Here is a 24,221-nt window from a genome sequence, read left to right on the forward strand (position 1 = left end):
GCCAAAGAAGGCTTGTTTTAGAAACAATAAAAATACAACAGTTAAATAATGCAGTTGCAGAAATCCGTTTTATTTCCTCTGTCAGGCTGTGAAATGATACTATGGTTTTCTGCTTAGAACTGCCCGGACTGTTCACAAAGTGTGAATTAAATCTCAAATGTTTAGATTGTCAGTGTTAGGCACGTACCTTATTTACATTAAAACTCGTAAAATTAGGCACAACTGTGCTTTGAAGATGCACAACGTAGGGTTCATTATCAAATTTTTCTGTAATCCTGGAACAGATGGTGGTGTTAAAAGAGTAGTTGGTTGTCCTGGTTTGAGGTATAATAGAACCAATTTTCTGTTCAGTAATTTTACCTTTTAGCTAAGCCTCTTCTAATTCTCTGAAAGTAACGGCATATTGTGCAGAAACTGTTCGTTCTCAGAGTGATAAGACATCGGTTTAATACTTAACATTTTCAACATAAAAGTGAGTTAGAAATGTTTTCAAATACAGCCTACACACATCAATTGGGGTGTCAAAAAGCGCAGCTTTACAACTGGACTTTAAGAAATGTTTTTTATCTTTCCTTAGCTTGTGTCATCAAAGACATGCTGAGTGAAAGTGGGAAATGAAGAGCAGACCAGATGGGGTAATAGTTGAATTTTATTTAAAGAAAATATGGACAACACTTGTCTGTTTATAACATTTATTATTGTTTAAATATATGGAGGTGTTACCTGTCAACAGCGAAATACAATACAGACAGAAAAAGAATTTTTAATCAGTAACCTTTTGTTGAGAAACAAAAGTTTAGCAAAAGTGTCAAGTGTGTCATATCCAAGTAAGATGCAGCCAGAAAATAGAGCCCTAAAGAGGGCAGAAAATTTCATAATAGGGCCTGTCTAGACAGTACACCGAGACTCAGATGTACTGTAAATCAGGGGTTTTACGGAGGTAAACCAGCAAGAATGTCTTGCACCTTTACATGGTGTTCTTTCACTAGATGATCATATTACAGCAGAAAAGAGAAGCTATAGTTGCCATAACTAATACCTACCAAAAAATCAGTCTTAAATTGTGGGATTACATGCTGTAATACTATACTAATTTGTTATGGGAAGTAATTTGTTATGGTGAGTTTCCTTTTATATGTCGGCCCTTTTTATCGTTAACAGCTTTTCCAATATGAAAGTTTCAAGAGTGGCTTTGGGGAATTTTCTCACCCTCTTTTATATACAGGTTCCTTACAGAAAAATTTAAAGTGAGGCTGATGACAGATGACATTGCTAAATTAGGTTCTTAGAGTCGTAACACCCATCTTTTCCACCTTAAGTAGATTAGCAGAGTACTTACAAAAAGGGGAAAAAGAAGAGCACATTCAAAATATGCTCTCTTATGTACAATTTTATTCCAAAAAAGTGCCTCACAGAAAGGTTGAAAATAGCTTTAAAACTGCAATGTCTTTGTAATCTTTTAACGTTGAGGGAAAATACTGGTCCGTGATAGAAAATAAAGTTTGCAACCTTTTAACAGTTATACGCCACATTTAAATGAATAATGTAATGCCTAATTCTTATTATGTAAGAGATTGTTGTATCAGAAGAGATATAGCAGGAAAGTGAGAGAATGTCTTACATGAGTTTTCTCTGTGGATGGAGGCAATGAAAAAGTATATTGACTATAAGTGGGCCTATAGCAGAATTGTTTTTCAGACCATACATCACACTGAGTCAGAGTTTCCATTTTGCATCCTTCTTTTGTCAGATGAATGTCTGCCTCTGAGAGACTTGTGACTGTTTAGGTATATTATTGATGATACAATTTTCAAAATATAATTTTGAAGGATAATTAGAAGTTTGTATTTCTTAATGAACTCTTTGACTACCAAAAAAAAAGGAAAAAAATAGCATCCTAAAAAATAATTTAGTCCTGCAGTGAGCAGGAACCTACTAGAAGCTGACACAATGCACCATCAATACTTGCCAATATACAGACTTGAAAAGTCTTTTTTGGGTTGGCGTGAGAGGAAATCCCCACTGCTGTTGCCTCTTTTGCCTGCAGGAAAGCTGAGTAGATGGTGATGATGCTTATGTCTTTGGTCCTCTTTCTCCACCTCCATGCATTGTTCTCTCTTCCTTCCTCAATGCGGTGTGCATATTGCATACCTGGTTTATCAGCTCTGCCTTTTCCCTTCTCTTATTGCCTCAGAGGGCTGGGAGCAGGTTCCTTGTGCCTGTATCTGACAGAGAAGCCACAGAGGTGAAATAAACCAGCTTGCAAACTCTGAGAGGCTCTGAAGAGGAAGGCGCTGGTGGTAGTACAGGTGGCATTGGTAAAGAAGGGACCTCCAAAGAGCAGAGCTACCTCCTGTATGTCCTTATCCGAGGTGCCTGACTGCCATCCTGGGCATGCGGAGCCAAGTCACCACTGAGGGACAAAGGGGTGCAGAAGGGTAAGAAAGAAGAGCCTTGAGAGTACAGACTTGCCTGGGTGCTGTGAGGCCTGTTGTGACAAGGTCTGTATGAGTCATGTTTCCTCCTCACAAGCCTGGTAACTGCTGTCAGGCAGCAATGACCTGCCACCTTTGCAGTTCAGCTTATTGAGAAAACTGGAGCAAAGCCTTAGAGGAAAAGCTGTTAAAGCTAGCCCACAATCAGCTCTAAAGAAATTTAAATTGGTGTTTTATTTTAAGTTATAAAGGTAGCACTTGCCTTTTTGGGTGCTTTAATAGCATTAACACTCATTTTTCCCGAAATTATTATTTTTTTTACTGGACCAGATCAGTGTAACTTAAGAAAGAAATCCCATGTGAGTGAAATTCAGGCCAGATGAAAAAAAGAAGTCCTCCTGAGTAGCTCACCTCAGTGCCCAGCATTATCTTAGTGAGACATTTCTCCTTGCTTCTCCGGCAAAGGACTGTCCATAATGTTCCTGAATATTTAATGTCTCCCAAATGTACCATGAAGCTTATATTCTATGAAAGCATGAGGCAATGACTGTAATGGAAGATAAAATAAAAAATAGATATTCAAGGATACAGCTATCAATCTTCATTTCTTCTGGCTTGACTCCTTTTTCCTAACTGCTGTCACAGAAGTTTTTTATGTATAGAGGGCACCCATGGGCACTAATAAATGTATACAATCAAAATGAAATCCCTAAGGAAATCCCATCAAACCTTCTTTTCCAACCTTCAGTTCCTCTCTTCCTCTATCTTCCCGCTCCTGCCCTTAAAACCTCTCCCTTATGCTGAGGAGCAGAGTGCAAGTTTACTTTATCAATGGAACAGGCTACAGGAGCTGTTAACTGTGTCGAGGCAATGGCTCCCTTAATTGCTGGTAGCACAGAGGTGGTTTTCTTGACTCAAGCCAAGCAGGATCACAGGATGTGCTGTGATAACTGCACTGAAACCATGGACCGGAGAGTGCTTCATCTTCACAGGGAAGGGGAAGGACTACCAACTAGAGCAAGGCACAGGAAGGGCATCCTCTTCTAGAGGGAGTCTAAGTGACTAAGGAAACGTAGGGTAGGACTAGAGGTCTAGGATTTAGGGAAAACTCTTAGTAGGGCAGGGGTGAGGATGGCTTTTCTAGATCTTACAGTGCAAGGGTGGTGGAGGTTAGGTAGTATGGACTTCTGCAGCTAAAGGCTGAGGGCTGCAGTGTATTGATTTATGGTAGGTCATTCATTGTATGTATGATTCGTACGCATATGGGAAAGGAAGGAAATTTTGAACTGTATCTCTGACTGTATCTCCAAAGTTTGCTGCCTCTGTGTTGGACTGTTCTCCATTTAAATTTAGAGCAATATCCGATTTCCAGTAGGTAAGTTAAATACAAAGTCTGTAGTTTTCTTGCAGACTAATTTTTTCTAAAGCTGTTAATGTTTTGTGACCAGAGTTCCTTGTTCGGTATTTTCTGCTTTTCAGAAGCATTCAATAAATGTATTAGAAAAGACAAAAGCCTTAATAAGTCCCTTAACACATTTCAACTAGTTCCACGCCTCTCTGGCAGTCTGTCCAATCGTTGTAATTTTCTGTGTTGTGACCATTTTTTTCTGTACAATTAGAGAAACACTTTTGTACAAATTAACATGAGCCACAATTTTCAAGAGAATTTCTTCAGATTGAAAACATGCAGTTTCTAGCTTCTAGTACACAGCTATTATGCCATAAAGTTAAATCCAAACTAATTACTAGTACATGCACAGGTTCAGCTTCCCAGAATTTTAAGCTTGAATTCCAGAAATCCAGTTTTGGAAACAAATTTCTCAATCACCAGCCTCCAGATTCAATAAGACTTTTGATGACCTATTGCCTTAGAAAATCTGATACAACAGTTTATGAGTGAGCTAGCATCTGTTAATCCCTTTCATTTAAAACATCCCATTATACTTTTAATACCTAAATGCTCTGTACTTCCGTGCGAGTGCCCTGGACTAAATAGAGCAGTTGTGTATCCTTGCATACCCAGTCTTTCCTTCATTTGCTTTCCACACACTTCCAGTCTTGTGGTAGTCGATCTTTGTGTCTAGATTCAAAATATTCGTGACACCACTCCTTTCTGTCACCATTTTTTCATACTGTTGGCATTTGATTGAAATACTTCATTGTGTGCTTGTTTCTTGATGGTTTTCTTTGTTATATAAAGTGAATGTTCTACTTTGTGTAGCAGTACTTTGTGAATGAGAGCGGTGGTCAGAGGTAAGGTTTTCAGCACAGACTCGTACAGTTCACATGTGCGCTTCTTACTGGGTGATGTCAATGTGAACACTTGCTAATTTGGTAAGGAGAACTTTCAGTTAAATTCATCAGAGGGAGTGTAGGGGGTGGGGGATGGTCTTGTGTCTTAATGCCAAATGAGAAATTTGGAGATTAAGTGTACTTGTATACTTCAGTCACAGATAGATGTGCAGTGCCGCTAATTATATGACTTCCCTGTCCTATGGGACAGCACGGGCCAGGGAAGGCCAGGGCAGGCCAGGGAGGCAGTTCCAGCCCTGCAGTGCATTGTCTTGCAGCAGGGCTGAGTGTCCCTTCTGTTCCCTCTCAGGTGCCTGTGACATTTCCCCTCTCCATCTGGAGTGTGTCTTGAGGTCTCTTCCAGATGTCTCCCTAGGGTGACAGACAACTTCAATCAGGAGACTGGGTAGAGGATATGCAATCTTGATTGGCATTTTCAGATTCCTACAGCACCTAACCACTGGCTTGGTGCTGATGCTGGCGTTACCAACCTGCACCCTCAGAGGTTCTCTATGTGCCACGATGACACGTGCACAGCTTTCACAGCGAATAACAGGTTGCTCTTTAGGAAGGATAGGGATGGAAGAAGAGAGTATCATGCTGTATGTAAAGGAGCTCTTTGTCTTCACATCACTCCAGTTTGAAACTGAGGGCATGCCTTCTGAGGGTGTGTGGGTCAGCATTAGAGGGAGACGTAATGCCAAAAATGTGGTTGCGATCTGTTACAGAACATCTAGGAGGAAGTAGAGAAACAACTAACCCAACCCTGCTAATCGTCTTTCTTCTCATGGGAGATTTAACTATCCAGACATCTGTCAGGATGACAACACACTGCACAAGCAATCCAGGAAGTTCCTAAACTGCCTTAGTGGCAGTTTCCTAATGGGAATGCTAGAGGAGCAAAGAATAGGTCATCCTTTGCCTGACCTGCCTCATACAGACGGGGAAGAGTTGGTGGCAAAAGTAGCCATAAAAGGCAGCTTGGGTTCCCATGACAAGATGATTGAATTTCAGTTTCAGAGAAAGGCAATTAGGAATTAGGACTTCAGCAGAGCAGACTTTGGGTTCCTTAGGAAATTGTTAGGCAAAGTCCTTCCTTTAGGAAGCTGTCACAAGAGGAAGAGTGCTCAGATCAGATTGACTGAATTTACTGAAAGCTCAAGAAGGAGCAACTGTGTTGTGCAGGAAGGCTGGGAATTTTGACAGAAAGCCTCCTTGGCTGAGTTAAGAACTTAATTAACTAAAATGCAAAAAAGACAGCATGCAAGAAGTGGAAACATGGACAGCCAGCTTAGGAGGATCCCAAAAGCACTCAGACGCAAAATCAGGAATGACAACTGAATGACTCGGGAAGTAAAGAGGATTCTACAATACGCTGATAATGAAAGGTGGTTCAGACAAAGCTGATCTGGAGACAGCTTGAACATGGAGACAGCTTATGATGGACAACATAAAAACCACTGAAGTTCCCAATGCCATTTTTGCGAAAGACTTCACAGACAATATTGCTCCTGATTTCTACATACATTGCCAATGTTTGGGAAGGAGAGTGACAGCTAACAGTTAGGCAACAACAGATCTTTTATAGAAGTTAAATGTATTTGGACCAGGTGGGATGCAGGTGAGAGTGCTGACGGAGTAAACTGATGTGTCTGTGCAGTCATTATCTGTCATTGAAAGAAAATCAGGGAAATCACAGGAGGTCCCTGACAAATAGAAAAAGCCATTCCTATACTCATGTTTAGGAAAAATGAAAAAGGAGGATGTGGGGCCTATAAGCCAGTTAGCCTCTTCTCAGTTTTCAGAAGGATTATGGAGGATGTCTTCTTGTAATCCATTTCCAAACATGTGAAGGACAAGAATGTAATCATGAACAGTCAACACAGGTATGTTAAGGGCAAATCATGCTTGACCAACTTGATCGCTACCACTGATGAAACAGCTGTGCAGAAAGCAATGGATGTCATATCCCTTGATTTTAGCACAGTTGTTGGCACCATCACAGCATTCTTATTTGGAAGTATGTCCTGGATGAGCAGATTGTCAGATGGGATAAAAATGGGCTGTAGCACCTGGTTCAAAGTTTAATGAGCAATACAGTAACATGTGATTGGCAGCTGGCAACAAGCTGAGTCAGGAGTCAGTGCTGGGGCAAATACTGTTATCATCATCGGTGGTATACATAATGAGATAGAATACACTCTTAGCAAATTTGTGGATGGTACTGAATTATGGGAGCATGATTGACACATGCAAATGGCAGAGTTTCAATCCAGACAGACTTTGATAAACTTGAGGATTAAGTCAACATCAACACTGTGATGTTTGGCAAGGAGTTCATGAGGATAGCCTAGGATATTGAGGAAGCAGTTATTCCCTTCTGCCTGACTGTGGTGGGACTGCCAATGGCATGCCGGTCCAGTTTTGTCTCCCCAGTTCAAACAGAACATTTAAGATGCTGGAATAAGTCCAACACAGATAACGATATTTACGAGCATAGAGCACGTGACTTACAAGAAGAGGAGGAGAGAACTTGGCTTGTTTAGTCTAGCAAAGAGAAGGCAAAGGGAAAAATCTAATAGCAACCTACAGCTACTTGAAGGTTAATTACAAAGGTAATGGTGTTAGACAATTTTAGGAGGTGGATGGTATAATAACATGGTATAGCAACACTGACAATTTGCTGCTTGGACAGTTCAGATTGAATGTTAGAAAATACAGTTGTATCAAAAGGGTAAGAACTGGAACAGGTGAGTGAAGAATTTGCAGAATTTCCATCCATGGACATTACCATGCCTCAGATAGACAGGCAAAATCATAACTGACCTGATCTAGTATGGGTGATCCTCCTTTGAATGGGAGATTGGATTAAGTGATCTCCATCAGTCCCTTCCAATCAAATTTTCAAAGGTTTTGTAATTCTCAGTGGCTGTTTACTGTATAGAATGTGTTATTAATTCACATACCTGGTTAAACAATGGAAGTTGATTCAGTTTATATGTATCTGATGTGAAAGGTAGTTACAACCAGCAATTTCAAAGCTTATTCTGGTGCGTAATAAAACTAAAGAAATAGTAAGATTTCTATTAATAGTTAAAAATTACAAACTGGTATTGGCATTAATTCAGGTCCGTGTCTTATTCTCAACTGGGGTTCTTTTTCACTTAACTAATATACCTGATTTTCTTCCATAAGCGTGTAGAAGAAGAAAAGTTGGGGTTTTTTTAACTGATAGTTGTAAATGCATAGTTTACATTTGTTATTTGATAATTAAAACTTGCAATACTTACTTTGCAAAGGAGAACCTTAATTTGTTCAGTGGAGTTCTATTCAAAAACTTCATCAAGGAATCATGGAATCACGGAATCTTCAGAGTTGGAAGGGACCTCTAGAGATCATCTAGTCCAACTCCCCTGCTAGAGCAGGATTACCTAAAGAACATCCCTCAGGGCTGCATCCAGGCGGGTCTTGAAAATCTCCAGAGTAGGGGACTCCACAACCTCCCTGGGCAGCCTGTTCCAGTGCTCTGTCACCCTCACTGTAAAGAAGTTTTTCCGTGTATTTGAACGGAACTTCCTATGTTCTAGCTTGTGCCCATTGCCCCTTGTCCTGTCACTGGGAACCATTGAAAAGAGCCTGGCTCCGTCCTCCTTAAACCCACCCTTTAGATACTTGTAAACATTAATCAGGTCCCCCCTCAACCTTCTCTTCTCCAGGCTAAAGAGTCCCAGCTCTTTCAGCCTTTCCTCATAAGGGAGGTGCTCCAGTCCCATAATCATCTTGGTTGCCCTTTGCTGGACTCGCTCCAGTAGTTCCCTGTCCCTCTTGAACTGGGGAGCCCAAAACTGGACACAGTACTCCAGTTGTGGCCTCACCAGTGCAGAGTAGAGGGGGAGAATGACCTCCCTCGACCTACTGGCCATAGTCTTTCCTACGCAGCCCAGGATGCCATTGGCCTTCTTGGCGACAAGGGCACACTGCTGGCTCATGGATAATTTGCTGTCTACTAGGACCCCCAGGTCCTTCTCCTCAGAGCTGCTTCCCAGCATGTCCGCCCCTAACCTATACTGGTGTTTGGCGTTCTTCCTTCCCAGGTGCAGGACCCTACACTTGCTTTTGTTGAACCTCATTAGGTTCTTCTCTGCCCAGCTCTCCAGCCCGTCCAGGTCACGCTGGATGGCAGCACGGCCCTCTGGAGTGTCGGCCACCCCTCCCAGCTTGGTATCATCAGCAAACTTGCTGAGGATACACTCTGTCCCCTCATCTAGGTCATTAATGAATCTATTGAACAAAATTGGACCAAGTATTGACCCCTGAGGGACACCACTGGTTACAGGCCTCCAACTGGACTCTGTGGTGTTGATCACAACCTTCTGAGTTCTGTCACTCAGCCAGCTCTCGATCCACCTCACTGTCACCTCGTCTAGCCCATACTTCCTCAGCTTCCTAATGAGGATGTTATGGGAGACAGTGTCAAAAGCCTTGCTAAGGTCAAGGTAGATGACATCTACAGCTCTCCCCTCATCCAATCAACCCGTTATAACATCATAGAAAGCTATCAGATTGGTCAGGCATGATTTGCCCTTGGTAAATCCATGCTGACCACTTCCAATAACTTCCTGTTCCTCTATGTGTTTGGAGACGACATCCAGAATGAGTCGCTCCATTACCTTCCCAGGGACAGAGGTGAGACTAACCAGCCTGTAGTTCCCTGGGTCCTCCTTCTTGCCTTTTTTGAAGATTGGAGTGATGTCAGCCTTCCTCCAGTCCTCAGGCACCTCTCCTGTTCCCCATGACCTTGCAAAGACAATGGAGAGCGGTCTAGCGATAACATCTGCCAGCTCTCTCAGCACTCGCGGGTGCATCCCGTCAGGGCCCATGGACTTATGAATGTCCAGCTTGGCCAAGTGGTCTCTGACCCGGTCCTCCTCAACTAAGGGAAAATCTTCCTCTCTCCAGACCTTCCCCCTTGCCTCCAGGGTATGGGATTCATGAGGGACGGCTTTATCAGTGAAGACCGAAGAAAAGAAGGCATTCAGTAACTCTGCGTTCTCTGTGTCTTCCACCACTAGGGCACCCGTCTCATTCATCAGTGGACCTATGTTTTTCCTAGTCTTCCTTTTTCTGTTGATATACTGGAAAAATCTCTTCCTGTTGTCTTTAACTGCAGTGGACAAGCTGAGTGCTGATTGAGCTTTGGCCCTTCTAATCTTCCCCCTGCATAGCTTTGTTATATCTTGATAATCCTCATAAGTTGCTAAGCCCCTTTTCCAGAGAATGTAAGCCTTCCTTTTTTTCCTGAGGTCCAGCCAAAGCTCTCTATTTAGCCAGGCTGGCCTTCTTCCCCGTCGGCTCGTCTTTCGGGACATGGGGATAGCCTTCTCCTGTGCTTCTAAGAGCACCTGCTTGAAGTATGACCAGCTTTCCTGGGCACCTTTGCTCTTCAAAACTGCCTCCCAAGGGACACTCTCAACCATGCTCCTGAACAGGTTAAGGTCTGCCCTTCGGAAATCCAAGGTGGCAGTTCTGCTGGCTCCCCGCCTCGCTTCACCAAGAATTGAAAACTCTATCATTTCATGGTCACTCTGCCCAAGACGACCTCCAACCTTTACATCCCCCACAAGACCTTCTCTGTTAACAAACAGTAGGTCCAGTAGGGCACTTCCCCTAGTAGGTTCCTTCACCAGCTGTGTTAGGAAGTTGTCTTCCACACACTCCAGGAACCTCCGGGACTGTTCCCTCTCTGCTGTGTAGTATTCCCAGCGGACATCTGGGAAGTTGAAATCCCCCACAAGAACAAGGGCACAAGTACTTAAGGACATGCTTGACTTCTAGTGCTTTGCTAAATTTTTATAGGTTGTAGAATTAAGGTGAAAATTTTGTATCCGAGCTCTTGGTGTGTGCCTGCAGAGATATTACAAACAATGTATTTATCTGGTACAGGAGGCTGAAAGAAGAATATAATTGTCTTCCCCAGGAAGACTGTAAAACAATTTTTATATCTGGCTTGCAATAAATTTTATGCCTCAGTGGATTTTGATGGAGAAAATAAACTGGTGATGTGCAAAAAATGTGTTCGGTTTTTTTTTTGTTTAGTTAAGTCATATGCTTTATGTGAATTACTCTACATGAAATTGTAGGTCTAAGTTGCAGTTCTCTTCTGCCCTGGAAAATGCCAAAATCATTTCCTGAAATGTTCTCTGAACATGGCCCTGCGATGCAAAGAGAAACCAGCTGTTCCTAGGGAACACAGACAGGAACAAGGATAGCCAGCCGTTTGTACTCGTCAGCTCTTCTTACATACAGGGCCAGCAGTCTCTCATTATTTGTGTAAGGTGAGCTATTCAGAGTCTGTGTTGAATACAAGCAGGTTTTCAGACTGAGTAAGTAGCTTGAATTGCAGGCGATAGATATCAAAGGCTATGATACAGGGAAAGTAGAGCGTGGCCTCCTCTCTACCAGATAATCGCTGGGGCTGTCTAAGGATCTCCTGTACACCCTCTCATGTGCACTTACCATCTGCTCTCTAAGTGTGGCCATATTTGAAATGAAAGTAAGGGTGGAAAAAGGGTGATGGGCTAGAAAATGAGAGGATTTTGATGTTTCTGAGGAGTTCATGTTTCTGTAAGCGGTGATTGTGACCTCAGTAATTTGCTGTGAGATCCCTGGTGGTCTAAATGCAAGCATACCTCATGCAGGCTGCCGGTGTGAAGTTAGCCTGCCCAGCACTTCAATGCAAGACCATATATACCTGTGGACCCTAGCTTTGGAGAATAGAGGCTGAAAAGGAAGAACATACTGCAGTTACTTCATCTTGTTCTCTTACTTCTGCTTCTCTTCTTGCTCTTATTTCCATGCAGGTGCTATCTCTACAAACAAGAAAGTGGGAAGGAGTATATAAAGTCCAAATTTGTAATGTGCTTTGAATACAATAATGATTTTTTTGTGCATAAAATTCTAACACCTCTGAAAATGAATCCAGTGCTTTGTGTTGGCTATACAATAGCTACAAGGTTGTTTGGTGGTTTGTTTGTTTGTTTTGTTTTTTTTAGGTCAAAAATTAAGTTTTTCGTTATAGGAGGGATCTCCTTTCTGCATTACCTTAAAGAATGGCACATGCCAAATACAGAAGAGCCCTTTAGATGTCAGTCAAATGTAGCAGCACAAAATATCTTTTTAATAGCATCCTTTCAAAAACTGCATTCAAATGTAAAATAAACCCCAAACATGAAGCATACTAGAAAGGCACAAAACAAAAATCTCTTACTTTTCGTGTTTTATTAAATAAGTAGCAATTAATCAGATAACTACAACAGTAGCTCTGGCTGCAATGCTGCCAGGCATTCTGTGTTCTCAAGTGCAAAACTCTGTTTAGCTTTTGCTAGAGTAATTTTTTTTAAAGATTATTAGCTTTTTATGGGGGGCCAAATACCTTTTATCCCCATGGCCACCAGCCCGCTGAGAGGCAGGCAGATTTCACAGACATGAGCCTGCAAACAGAATGGCATACCTGTACCAGCAAAGCCTAAGAATCTTATGGGGAAATCCAACTGGCACCACGTCATCTGCAATACGGATCTTTGTATTCTGGGTGATTTCGATTTGTTTTTCTGGTAAGTGCTTTAAGAAAGGAAAGAACAAAAACCCCAGAGACGTAAATGAGAAATCACAGGCGAATGGGTGGGAGGGAGTTGTTCATCACGAAGTCAGTGGTTATAGATTAATTTGTTAAATAAATAAACAGTGAAGAAATAATAAAAATACTGTTATTTGCTGTTGATACCCATGGCAGTTTGAGGGAGGTTGAAATAGGGTGTTCTTACTGCCCTTTGTCATAGCACATCAATATGTTTCTTTGCTAGCATGACCTGTGGGAGATTCTGCTCAAAGTTAGTGTTATTCATGGAGGAACAGTGGAGGAGATCTTTCTAAAATTGTAGCATCTTTACTTATCAATCAAAGTCCGGGAAAGGATTTCCAGTGGAAACTCTTCCTGTCATGGCTATTGTATCCAGCTTTCTGCAATTTAAAGGGTTTTAAGAATTTTGCTTTTTCCCCAAATTATACATTGTAGCAGTCAGAGGAGTGAATACAAAACACATTACATAGTTTTTAATTTTATTTTTTTTTTTACCATTTGGTATTGAACTTTCTGAAAAAAAGAAGCTCTAAGTTAACTGATACAAAATGATACGCATGAATTATTTAGAAATTCTCATGCCAATATTTTAGAAAGGTCCTCTAATAAGCTGATTTTTTTATTTGCTTTTCAATTTAGGATGCACTAAAACCTGTAGTTTTATCAGGAAGTTAAAAGAGCTGCATAAATGGCAGTGGGGAAGTGTACAATATCTATCGCCCATTAAAGAAGCTTTCCAGCTACCACTAAACTGTTTGCTTGGATTGCACAGATCACGTGATATCCTTGTATTCAGACAAAGTTAACAAAAAATAAATAAAAAACTGACAATATAGCAGGTTGTTGCACATTTCTACAGGTTTTAAAAACAATCTGGATACATTTCTGCTATTTAAAAGAAAAATATCAAAAAGTCTAGATTATGAAGTGCTATCTTTTCATTTGGTCCAAAAAAAATCCTGTTTTATTTCCATTTAAAACCATCATATTAAAATACACTGTTTAAAACGTTCTGGCATGAAATCTCACCAATTGCAACCACTTCATAATTGTCACATTCTGTGTTGCTGAGTGTCATTAAAAAGCACTGTCTTCTGCAGACATATGGATTTTCATGGTTATGCCAACCATAAAAAGATCATTAACAGGGGACTGCAAATAACATAGTTTTCTTTAGCACATCACTTTGATAGACATGATCTACCTTCTTTATAAAAAGAACTAAAATCACCCAGCAGAAAAAAGAACTAAAGCTTGGTTTTATTGACAAAAGGGGATAGCTAATCATATCAAAAGCATTACACAAATAAACAGTACTATCCTTTTCAAAGCTTAATGCTTGTAATCTCTAAATTTGACAAAGCAATATATGCTGAAAGAATTAATTATGACTGTAAGGCTTCACTATTACAAACATTCCTTTAAAATTATATCTAGAATTTCGATTATCTGAAGTTTCAAAAATGAAGGTTTGATATAGTAATATTGGTTGCTCTCCAATACTTTAATTTGAGGTGGTTCTCCATGGTCTCTTACTTTGGGTACATTACCAGATTTAAAGTGTCACTAATTACTTTAGGCTCTTACTATGTAGCTTATTATTAGAGTTTACTCTTATGGTTGATTCTTATATTAAATCACTAAGATACAGACACACAGTCTATGATGCTCAGAGGCCACTTTAACAAATCAATTCTTAAAGCAAACTTAATTTAATGTAATTCAAAGAAGATCAGAAATGTACAAATTTTATCATAAGTGTAAAAATTGTGTAGTCACTACAAAACAGAAAAAAAAATTAATGTTCAGAACTGTTTAGAAGTACTAAACTATTCCATATTGCATACGACTTCTTGCCTGGTTGCTAAAGGCATTCTGTAGTCTCAGTCAGGCGCTCCTGGTACATGATGAGTACTGGAAAGACATACATAGAAAAAGAATATTCTGTACTTAGGTCTCATGCAGTTTTTCCTAAACTACTGGCCACTGTTAGGGACAGGATACTTTACTGAGACCATTAGACTGAATATAAAATCTGACAAAGAAATACAAAAATACCAGAGGTAGCATTAGAGAAGCTAGAACAATGACTGGAGAACAAGTGTCTTGCTGAGAACAATTATTTTAGATGCCATGCCATGCTATGCAGTGCAGTTATGCTGCTCCATTCAGCTCTCTCTTCACTCTACCAGCAATACCTGGTGAAGGCATTTATTATTTTTCCTTTCCACTAGCTCAAGGATTCCAGAAATCCTACTTTATACCACTTTAACATGCATTATTCCTTTTCAATTTCTCTCACATTCTCTCTGATGCTTTAATTTGCGAACAAAGAGATGCAGCCATGAAGCACACCTCCCTCGCAGGCTAGACACAGTTTAAGTCGTGTCCTGCTATGGAGTGGAGATGCAGCCTGATGGCATCCGGACCTGCATAGCTAAATGCAGCAGAGACATGGCTCCACGCACCTGGACTTTCAATCAGCTCTATTGTGTGTTCTTTGAATCCCTTGGCTAGAAACACCTTTCTTGCAATGCACTAAATCGTCTGATTGCCTTCAAAATTCTTGATGTCTGTGCCCACTCCCTGCCTGATATTTTTCTCATTTTTATTTTTCGCTTTTAGTATACCAGTCCTTGTCCATCACACTGGTCTTTTTCATCCTTTTTTTTGTTCATTTCTGGTGAATTAAGCTTTCTGTATTTACCCATACAGGCTCTAAACTTACTTTTTATAAACAGCTACATATATTCTACATTTTCTCCTCAGTGAATCCTTCTACAAGGCCCATTTTAACCATGTTACTGGACACAAACAAAAGAAAAAAAAATCCAAACAGGACTAGTAAGGGCTAAAAATTAAACCAGAGAAATTAAAATAATTTGTAGAAGTTAAGACAAACATTAGGTATATATAAATTTTTATTAAGGAAGAGGAGAGAATAAAAATATCAATGAAAGAATAGTATAGTAGGATTAATTACAGCGTGCAGCCCCAGTTCAGCATTAGAGTCTGCTGGCAATCATCACTGGAGTTAAAGGTCAAATAAATTTATGTAAATTAATCTCAGTGGAAGTTATAAACTTTAAGAATTAAAGACAGTAACTGCTATAGATGGGTATGGTAATAAAAATAGAAAATCAAGATAAGAAAAAAGATGATAGAAGCTGAAAATAGCCAAAAGAGAGAAAGATATATTAAACATTTGCTAATAATGTTTGCACTGCAAATGCTTCCATTCTCCAATGCAAAAGGTCAGTCTTTGGTAAGGAATGATGGTCCTCTTAAGAAGGAAAAGTTGGCACCTGGAAGACTGATAGAAACACATCAGAAAAAAAAAAAATTGATCTCAGGAAAGGAATGTGGGGACATTCAATGTACCACCAGTCACTGAAATTGTGATCAGCTATAGTATATTTTTATGAAACAATGGGGAAAAGGCATTTTAATATTTAGATGAATTTTAGTAATAGGGTTAATACACGACTATGAGTGACAAGTTATCTTAGAAACAAGGCTGGATTTACCAATTAAACTTTTATCTCTGCCAAATAAAGGGACAGACTGTTACTTAACTTCAGGAAGAAACCATGAGCTGTCAGAATTAAACATGAGTATTTGATCTAAACACCTTAATTGGCTCATTGTATTTGCTATGCCAGAAGTTTTCTTGTCTCTTCTAGTGTTACCTTTTGAAAGTCATCATTACTAATACAAAGCCTCAGTATTTTGTTCAGTTCTCCAGATCATACTTGTGTCTTATATTTTGTGAAGCCTCAGAACTAAATTCTGCTGCATGCTGTGGCAGACTGGAGAGACTGGGACAATTTAATGCACAGCAAAGTAGAAATCGATTGCATTTTTCATTTTCGTATGTATTTAATCAGTGAGTGTCTCCTGTGTTATTTTCTTGGAGATTAAATTCAGTTTATCTTAAGCCATCACCACACTTCCATTTTTTTCTATGCTGGAGGTTTCTGGACTGGTAACACAAAGCTGCACTGATAAGGACTGCAGATCTGCAGGCTTTAATGGCTGTGTAAGGGAGAGCTGGGCCATAACAGAAATGATGTCAGAGAGCTTTTGAGTTGTAATATTAGTTAAGTGGACAGTTTGACTAGAATACTCACCAACTATATCATTAAGGCTGGCATTGCATTGTAATTTTTATTTTGCCCTTAACACTCCATTTAGAGGATAAGGCGTTTAATTTCTCTTCAGACCTCTTGTTTCTGGCTGTCTGTAGTTTTACGGAGAAAATACTGAACTGATTATGAATTCTCTGTGCTGCTCTCCATAACAGCATTTGTATGGAGGCCACAGGAAAGATTTTCTTTTCTGTGCACACTTTTCAGTCCCTGGGGTTGTGGCTTCCCTTAACAAAAGCCTCAGGTTTTGCACAGTAGCTGCAAAAGGTCCTGATGACAAAATATTACCCAGCACAACCCCGTATTCAGGGGTAAAACACACCCTACCGCTGTAATCTCTTTGTCATTCAGTCGAGTGCCAAAGACTCTGAGGAACTGGCTTGCTCTGTACCACTACTGCTAGTCTGCACGGTGGGGACAGAGCAAGAGATGTGGTGGATACTGTGCACTGTGCCCTAAGTGCAGATTGTAGATAAAGACCCTTGCCAGTGAGGTATAATTCAGAGCAATCCTGAAGCCTCTCTGAACTGTGCTGCAGCTGGGTTCCTAGAGCGAAGTCCTCGGGGACCCTGCTGTTCCCATCATCACAGAGCGCAACTTTGAGAGTTGCCAACTGTAACATTTCAGTTTTTATACAAACATCCAGTTTATTCCCATCATCAAGACCAATTTACCTCTATAAAAACAACAACCCACAAAATACAGATTTGCTTATTTTAAACATTACTCTCTAGTAAGTAAAACCAACTGTAATCCCAAGATAGTTTATGGTCCTGGAGAATATTTTTATTCATGCCATTTTATTCTTGCCACCAATTCAGTAGTGGATTATTACTGCTAACTGCATGATAATATACTTCCTTGATTTTAGGTATCGTTTCAGTATTGATCTTTACTGTGATAATACGGTACATAAAAAAAATAAAAAATTGTTCTGCTATTATCTTCGCTCTGGAAATCAATGAAGGTGTGGCTAATCCATGGTGTCACCTATATTCCATGGTCATTTACACATTTCTTGGAACTTTTCCATCTGTTAAAACCTGATGGAGAAAAAGCAGAGATTCTTTTCTTAGCAATGCTTAGAGACATAGCAAAACACAGGGCATTTGATGGAGCATAAATCAACCACTCTCTCCATCTACATTCCGCTTTACCCATTTTTCAAAATGAGAGGTACTTTAATAAATAGCGGCTCTTGCCACTATCACAGACACAGTGACGTTGAAAAATCACCCTCATTCTGGTCAGCTAGATTTGCAGTTTTTTTAAAAAAAATCAAACTGCAGTTAACTGTATCACTGCTGTCTATTTGCATTTGAAATATTTTTTTCAGAAAGATTATGTCAATAGGTCTATCAATACAATCAGTACAGAATTAATTTGATTCTTTTTACTTTTTCATTCCTTCTAGTTATGACTTTAATACATACTTCATTCTTTCCCAAAGATACCCAGTGTGAAGCAAGCACTAACAAAAACCAAAGAAGGAAGAGAGAAACAGATTTGTGTAAGTGAAACCGAAAAAAGAAAAAAAGTTAAATATAAACAAAGTAAATTAATAAGATTCAGAAGGAGGCAAATTTGGAGAAATACCTAGCACCAGATTTGGAAGCTGATTAACAGAAGTGAATCTTTGATGTATGAAGTGAAAATGGACAAGGCTTTCAGGCCAGTCAGACCCATCCAAAATCAAGAGATCAGCATGAGGAAGCATACAGGGCCAAGTGGGAAGGAGTGGCAAAGTGAAAATAATAGAGGTAATGCTAGGAATAGAAACAGAGCAGTTGTAAGAGTGATTAGACGACCTAATGTTAGAAATATAGACTGAGATCCCATCACCATACTAGACAGAGAAACAGGGTTAACAGCAGATTTTCAAGGGTGATTTTAGTATGTGCCCCAATCTGCCTAACCTGGTGAATATCTAAATTACACTTAGACCACTAAAGTTCCTAAGCACCTTACATTTCTGCTTTTCTCATATGCAGAACTGGCAATGTAAGAAAGGCATGTCTCAATGCCTGTCACGAAAGGGTGCTAGCAGGACCCAGTCAGGCCAGCCACCCAGGGGCTAATTTAGTAGACCCACTCATCACATGGTCCAGAAAAAAAAACGAGCAGTACACTGGGAAAACCGCAGCTCAAATTCTGTCCATAAAATTTTTTTTAGAAAAGGACAGATCTGTTTTCAAAAAAAACCACCAAAACCAAAACAAAACCAAAAAAACCCACAAAACAAAACATTTTTTGCCAGGCTGGAAAAGTTAATTTTGAGGCACAAACCTGTGCTTCACATTGGCTACAGCAAGCTTAGGAAACTCACTTTTGAGCTTCATGGCTTTTATTGTTCTCATTCCTGCTAAGGCGTTCCTGGACTGTGAATTCCAGTAGCTGAGAGACCATTTTGGCTAGTCCAAACCTCAGAATCATTTGTGAAGCCAGCCTGACAGAGGGAATGACGTGCACTGCAAAGACTCCAGGCCCTCTCAACCATGCAGAGCAGAACTAACTTCTTAGTTAGTTTAGCAGTGATGCAGTCATGCAGTTCTCATATTATACATTATTACTTGTTTTATTGTTGTTCAAAAGTGATGCAGTTTTCATACTGCATAATTATTACTTGTTTTGTTGTTGTTCTTTAAAAATGCTGATTTAAGAACTTATATGTAACTATCTTTTTTTTTCATTTGATTTCCTTCTGCAATTTACTTTTCCTCACTCTCTCTGACTCTATCGCAGACATTCTATTGATCTAATAGAGAAATTAAGGTATGGGAACAGTAACAACTGTTTACAATGCAAATGCAATTAAGATTTCAAGACTCTTCTTGAAGCTCTTCCTTGGACATGGGCTGGTACTTCTCATATATGGAAAAAACTCCAATTCCCTGTATTGAACCTAGTTATTGTAGTAGCATAAAAGCAGGTTGAAAGAGAAATGCATCGGCTGTTCACCTAATAGGTACTGAAAGCTGAATTCATTACTAAATCATATGAGTAGTTCTTCCTTGAACAAAGATACGTGTATGTACCTGCTCAGGTGTGTGCATAGATCCTGCAGGATATCTAGGTGTTAATTAACCGTCTAGGTTAAATGCAGGAAGATACTGAATGCACTTCAAGGTTTATGCCCTGTACATAGTAAATATCTTAAATTCAAAACCTGGTAGAATCTTTGAAGAAGTCACTATGAAGATGATTAGGTTAACTCACAGATCTTCTCTCTCCCTTTCCCCGCCTTCTCCCTTGCAGACCATCTCTTTATGGTTTGAAAATATTAATTTGAAGAAGATGCAAGAATTCTGCTTAGAGACTACTGTCACTGAGATTACTCGTGGAGTTTGTTTCACTGTAGTAGTGGTTATTTGAACACAGCAGCTGAACCAGTCATTGCATTTGGCAGCAGGGTGAATTCTTCTGATTACATACTGATGTAGGTCTTGGTGAGAAGGAGGAGAATCTGCACAAGCTGCCTTTCTCTCTAGCACTGAATGGGGACCGTAACTCTTGGTTCAGTCTGTGTCCCAGAATGTTTTCCTGCAGTTCCAAAAGGCTTGTAATGTTCCTTTCTCATCTTTGTTTCTACATAGTTGCTGGAGGAATAGCAAGGAAGGTAAAGGAAACCAAGCATCCAGAAATATATTTTAGTTGGAGTCGTATTTTAGAAATATGCAGCATTACATGGGGAGATATATTCTATCTCTACAAACTGCTGTAAATGTTGACAAGCTGCGGCTCATAAATTACATTGCCTCTTGGTCCCTGATGCATTAAGTGGTACATGGCTATCTGAGACGACAGTAATTCTATTTCTGATACGGTGTCTCTTACTTTCATAACTTTTCTGCTTCACTGCTCTTGCTTCAGATGAGGATTTGTCTGAAATTGTTATAAATTGTGATGCCCATTATTATTTTTGTGTGCTATTAATATATTTTACACAAAAAGCTGACATCTTTCCATAGGCTTCAAGCTTGTCTCACAGGACAGCAGTTTCATGCCTCAACCAGTAATTTGTAAAAAATGTATCCTTCACTATTCTAAACAATTTTTAGATGAGCTGAAAAATATTTAGATGTGCTTTTATTGAAAAGATATACACTTATTTGGTGAATGTTTTTGAGCTTCAAGTTAATTACAAATATTTGCCTTTTTCAGTACACAAATTATATAAATTTTCTGGTATTTTTTCTATGGTCTGATCAGGTGATTTAAGCCACTAAGCAACAGAAAGCACACTGGGAACTCAAAATTTTATGACATTTTATATTTTTGCTTTGTTCGTGGGTTAAATGCTAGTAAAAACATATGTTATTGTTTCTATGTCTTGTCTACAAAGTCAAAGACCCTCTTTAAAAGTGGAACAGAAACTCTTGATGCTTCTAAAATCTCAGTGGCAGTAGTGGTCACAAGCCATGTAATTTCTGTTAGCAGGCAAGCACAGGACTGCCTGCATTTCGAGAACTTCAGCTGTTTTTGTACCTTAGGTTTTTATTTATTATGTGTTTCCCCCACTGTCTTTCCTGAAAGATTTTACCTGGTAAATAAGTTTTCATACTTCTTAATGTACACAAAATGAAGGGAATACTCAATATTATTACCGTTACAATATATTAAATGCTCAATAGTTAGACATATTTTTCTGAAAACTTTTCTGTTTTCAAACCAGAGGAATATGTCAGTATGTTTTATCCATTGGGCTGTTGGGCAGCACTCTGTACCTGTTTCATTTCTTTGAGGGGCCAAAAGTAAGAATTGATCTTATTTCTGTTTAACTGCAGAAGGCAGTTTGCAGGTTGAGACACCTGCCACTTAATTGTTGGTGTAAGGTCTGTATTTATCTTCAGCCTTTCCTACTCATTAGTTTAATTTTTTTTTCCCGCTTAACATAAATGCTTATATGAAACACATCTTGAGTGTCCAGCTCTCTAGTGAACTGTTGATCACCTGAAACAGATGGGAGAACACCTAAGTCCCACTTGTGAGGAAAGCTGTTCGTCTATGGGAAGTTGACAACATGCTAATTCATAGCTAAGTTGAACATGGTAATTCAGTGTGACTACAAGGAGAACGGAGGGCATTTAGCATCTTTACTGCACAGAAATATAAATTATGAAAGTAAAATGTTATGATTAACATATCACCTAAATTTCAGACATCAAATTCAAAGTCCTATAGAAACAAAGGTTTTAGAAAGACACCAGATATTTTATTAAATCTGTTAATATATTTGGAAAAAAATAGGCTTTCTTGTGTCCTGCATATCTAAGAATTTGTGTTTCTCCCAAGTGAACCAGTTTCCCTACAAGAAAGATATTGCATCTTCATGCAGCCCATGCCCTATTACTGACCTTAGCAACACAACAATAATAACACATACTGTAACATATTTTTATACTGCTACATGTAAAGTGTTCAAGGGTACATGGGAACAGTTTAGGAAGGGCCATTAAAAGCAGTCAAGTTGACATTTCTTTTTGAATGAATATTCATGGATATTTTTTCTGTTATTTATTGTTGTATTTTGCTATTTAAAGCAGATTAATTTGTAGTTAAGCCTGAGCCTGCCACCATCCACCGCAATAGATAAAAATAAATGGAGCCAGCGTGGCAACGAAGCTTAAGCTGACAGGATAAGGAGCTCTGCATCATATTCTTGCTCATTTAAATGTGGCTTTTCTCTCCCAGGTTTAACAACTACCACTTTCTCCTTGCTGAAAGGGGTTCGATTGCTTAGACTGAGGAAACACCTGATTTTTTTCATGAGTTTTCTATTACATGGCTCTGTACTCAGACTTTAATATAACTTTCTTCTACAGTGCAGGGACTTCAAAGATTTTTTCTATGAAGAAAACAGGAGGGTTTTACTAGAGAGTATAAAAAACTGTTGGAAAACTTCTCAGCAATACTGAAGATGTCATGCATTTTTATAGTTGAAGTCAATCAGACTGTTGAGTTAATGTGCATATTCTGTATAAAATAACTACACATACTCTTTTTCTGACTTCAGAAATTTTAATATTTACACTATAGAGCTCATCAAAAGAATACATTATATATAAATATATATGAATGTTCATATTTATAAATACAAATATCACTTGCATTTCTTCTACCAGTCAGTCATATAAAGGCATATATCCTTATTGCTTTAAGATGTAAGTACATTGTTCTTTGCCACAAGTATGTATTCAATTTGACTTTGGAAAATGCAATATAAATTATAACAATTAATCAAACCAGCTTTTTTTTTTGACACTTCTTTCATTTCTTGTAATAAGAAGATTAAGGCTTGAAGATCTTATACTTGTTAACACTCTAAAAGTTGATTGTTCATAAATAACTGAAGGTTATTAAGTGTCTTTTTTTGTTTCTCCCCCACCACCCCCCAAGGAGATATTATGTGTTTAAAGCATGCTCTTTTTTAGAGAACTGTTCTGAAAAATAAGGGTTTGCATTTGGAAAACCAAAGGACAGGTGTTATTGAATATACTATTAAGGGAATGGAGCACCTCTCTTATGAGGAAAGGCTGAGACACCTGGGACTGTTTAGCCTGGAGAAGACTGAGAGGGGATCTCATCGATGCTTATAAAGACAGGTGTTAAGAGGATGAGGCCAGACTCTTCTCAGTGGTGCCCAGTGACAGGACAAGGGACAATGGGCACAAACTGGAACACAGGAAATTCCATCTCAACATGAGGAAAAACTTCTTTCCTTTGAGAGAGACAGAGCACTGGAAAAGGCTGCCCAGAGAGGTGGTGGAGTCTCCGTCTCTGGAGACATTCAAAACGCGCCTGGACGTGTTCCTGTGCAACCTGCTCTAGGTGACCCTGCTCTGGCAGGGGGGTTGGACTAGATGATCTCTGATGGTCCCTTCCAACCCCTACCATTCTGTAATTTGTGATTTCAATCACATACTGAGTTGTTTGGGTTACTGGGAGCTGTCTATTGACTTTCAGGTTCCACAGGTCTGAAAGATGACACTTTCTTTTATTCCTTACTACCATATACTGTCCTTGACACCTTCAGGATTTATTCACTACACCCGCTTCTTCCAAGCACCAGGTGAGAGTGACAAATCAGTCAGGACTCTAACAAAGTAGGAAGGAAAGTAATCACATAAAACTACCTGGACCTGCAAATTTTGCGTTGCAGGGAGTCAGTGGCTGCTTGTATAATGCTGCTCATGAAGTCTAAAAGAACTGCAGGAGCCTCTCAGATTTAGCAGTTCCACATCATGCCAAACACTAATTACTTCATAGACCCTGTCACTTCTTTATCCTCCCCCTGAACAGGATATTCTTAGAAACCCTTGCTATTAAAACTTCTACACTCTTTTTGATAAAACTTTTACTCTTTATTTTATAACATCTGAACACCATAAAATCCGTTTTATTGATTTATTTCCCGGTGACTGAGGGGAACAGCCTTACACTGTTGTATAGAAGAAACCACAGCAGAAAGGGCTAGATTCACAAAGGAGTTTTGCTGCACAGCCTTGAATAAGATATCCATCTTAGTAGTATGTAATGACCTACTGAGACCATGTCAGTCTCCTGCATAAAATACATTTGGGAAGAGGAGGAAGAACACTTAGAGCAAGTGTCCCAGATGTGGTACAGTCCATCAACACTGGCATGAGAAATAGATTTGAAAATTAATTAGACCTGGGAAAATTTGATTTTGTTTTCTAGACTTCTGAT

This window comes from Rissa tridactyla, chromosome Z (assembly GCF_028500815.1).
Source record: "Rissa tridactyla isolate bRisTri1 chromosome Z, bRisTri1.patW.cur.20221130, whole genome shotgun sequence".
In the NCBI taxonomy this organism is placed as follows: Eukaryota; Metazoa; Chordata; class Aves; order Charadriiformes; family Laridae; genus Rissa; species Rissa tridactyla.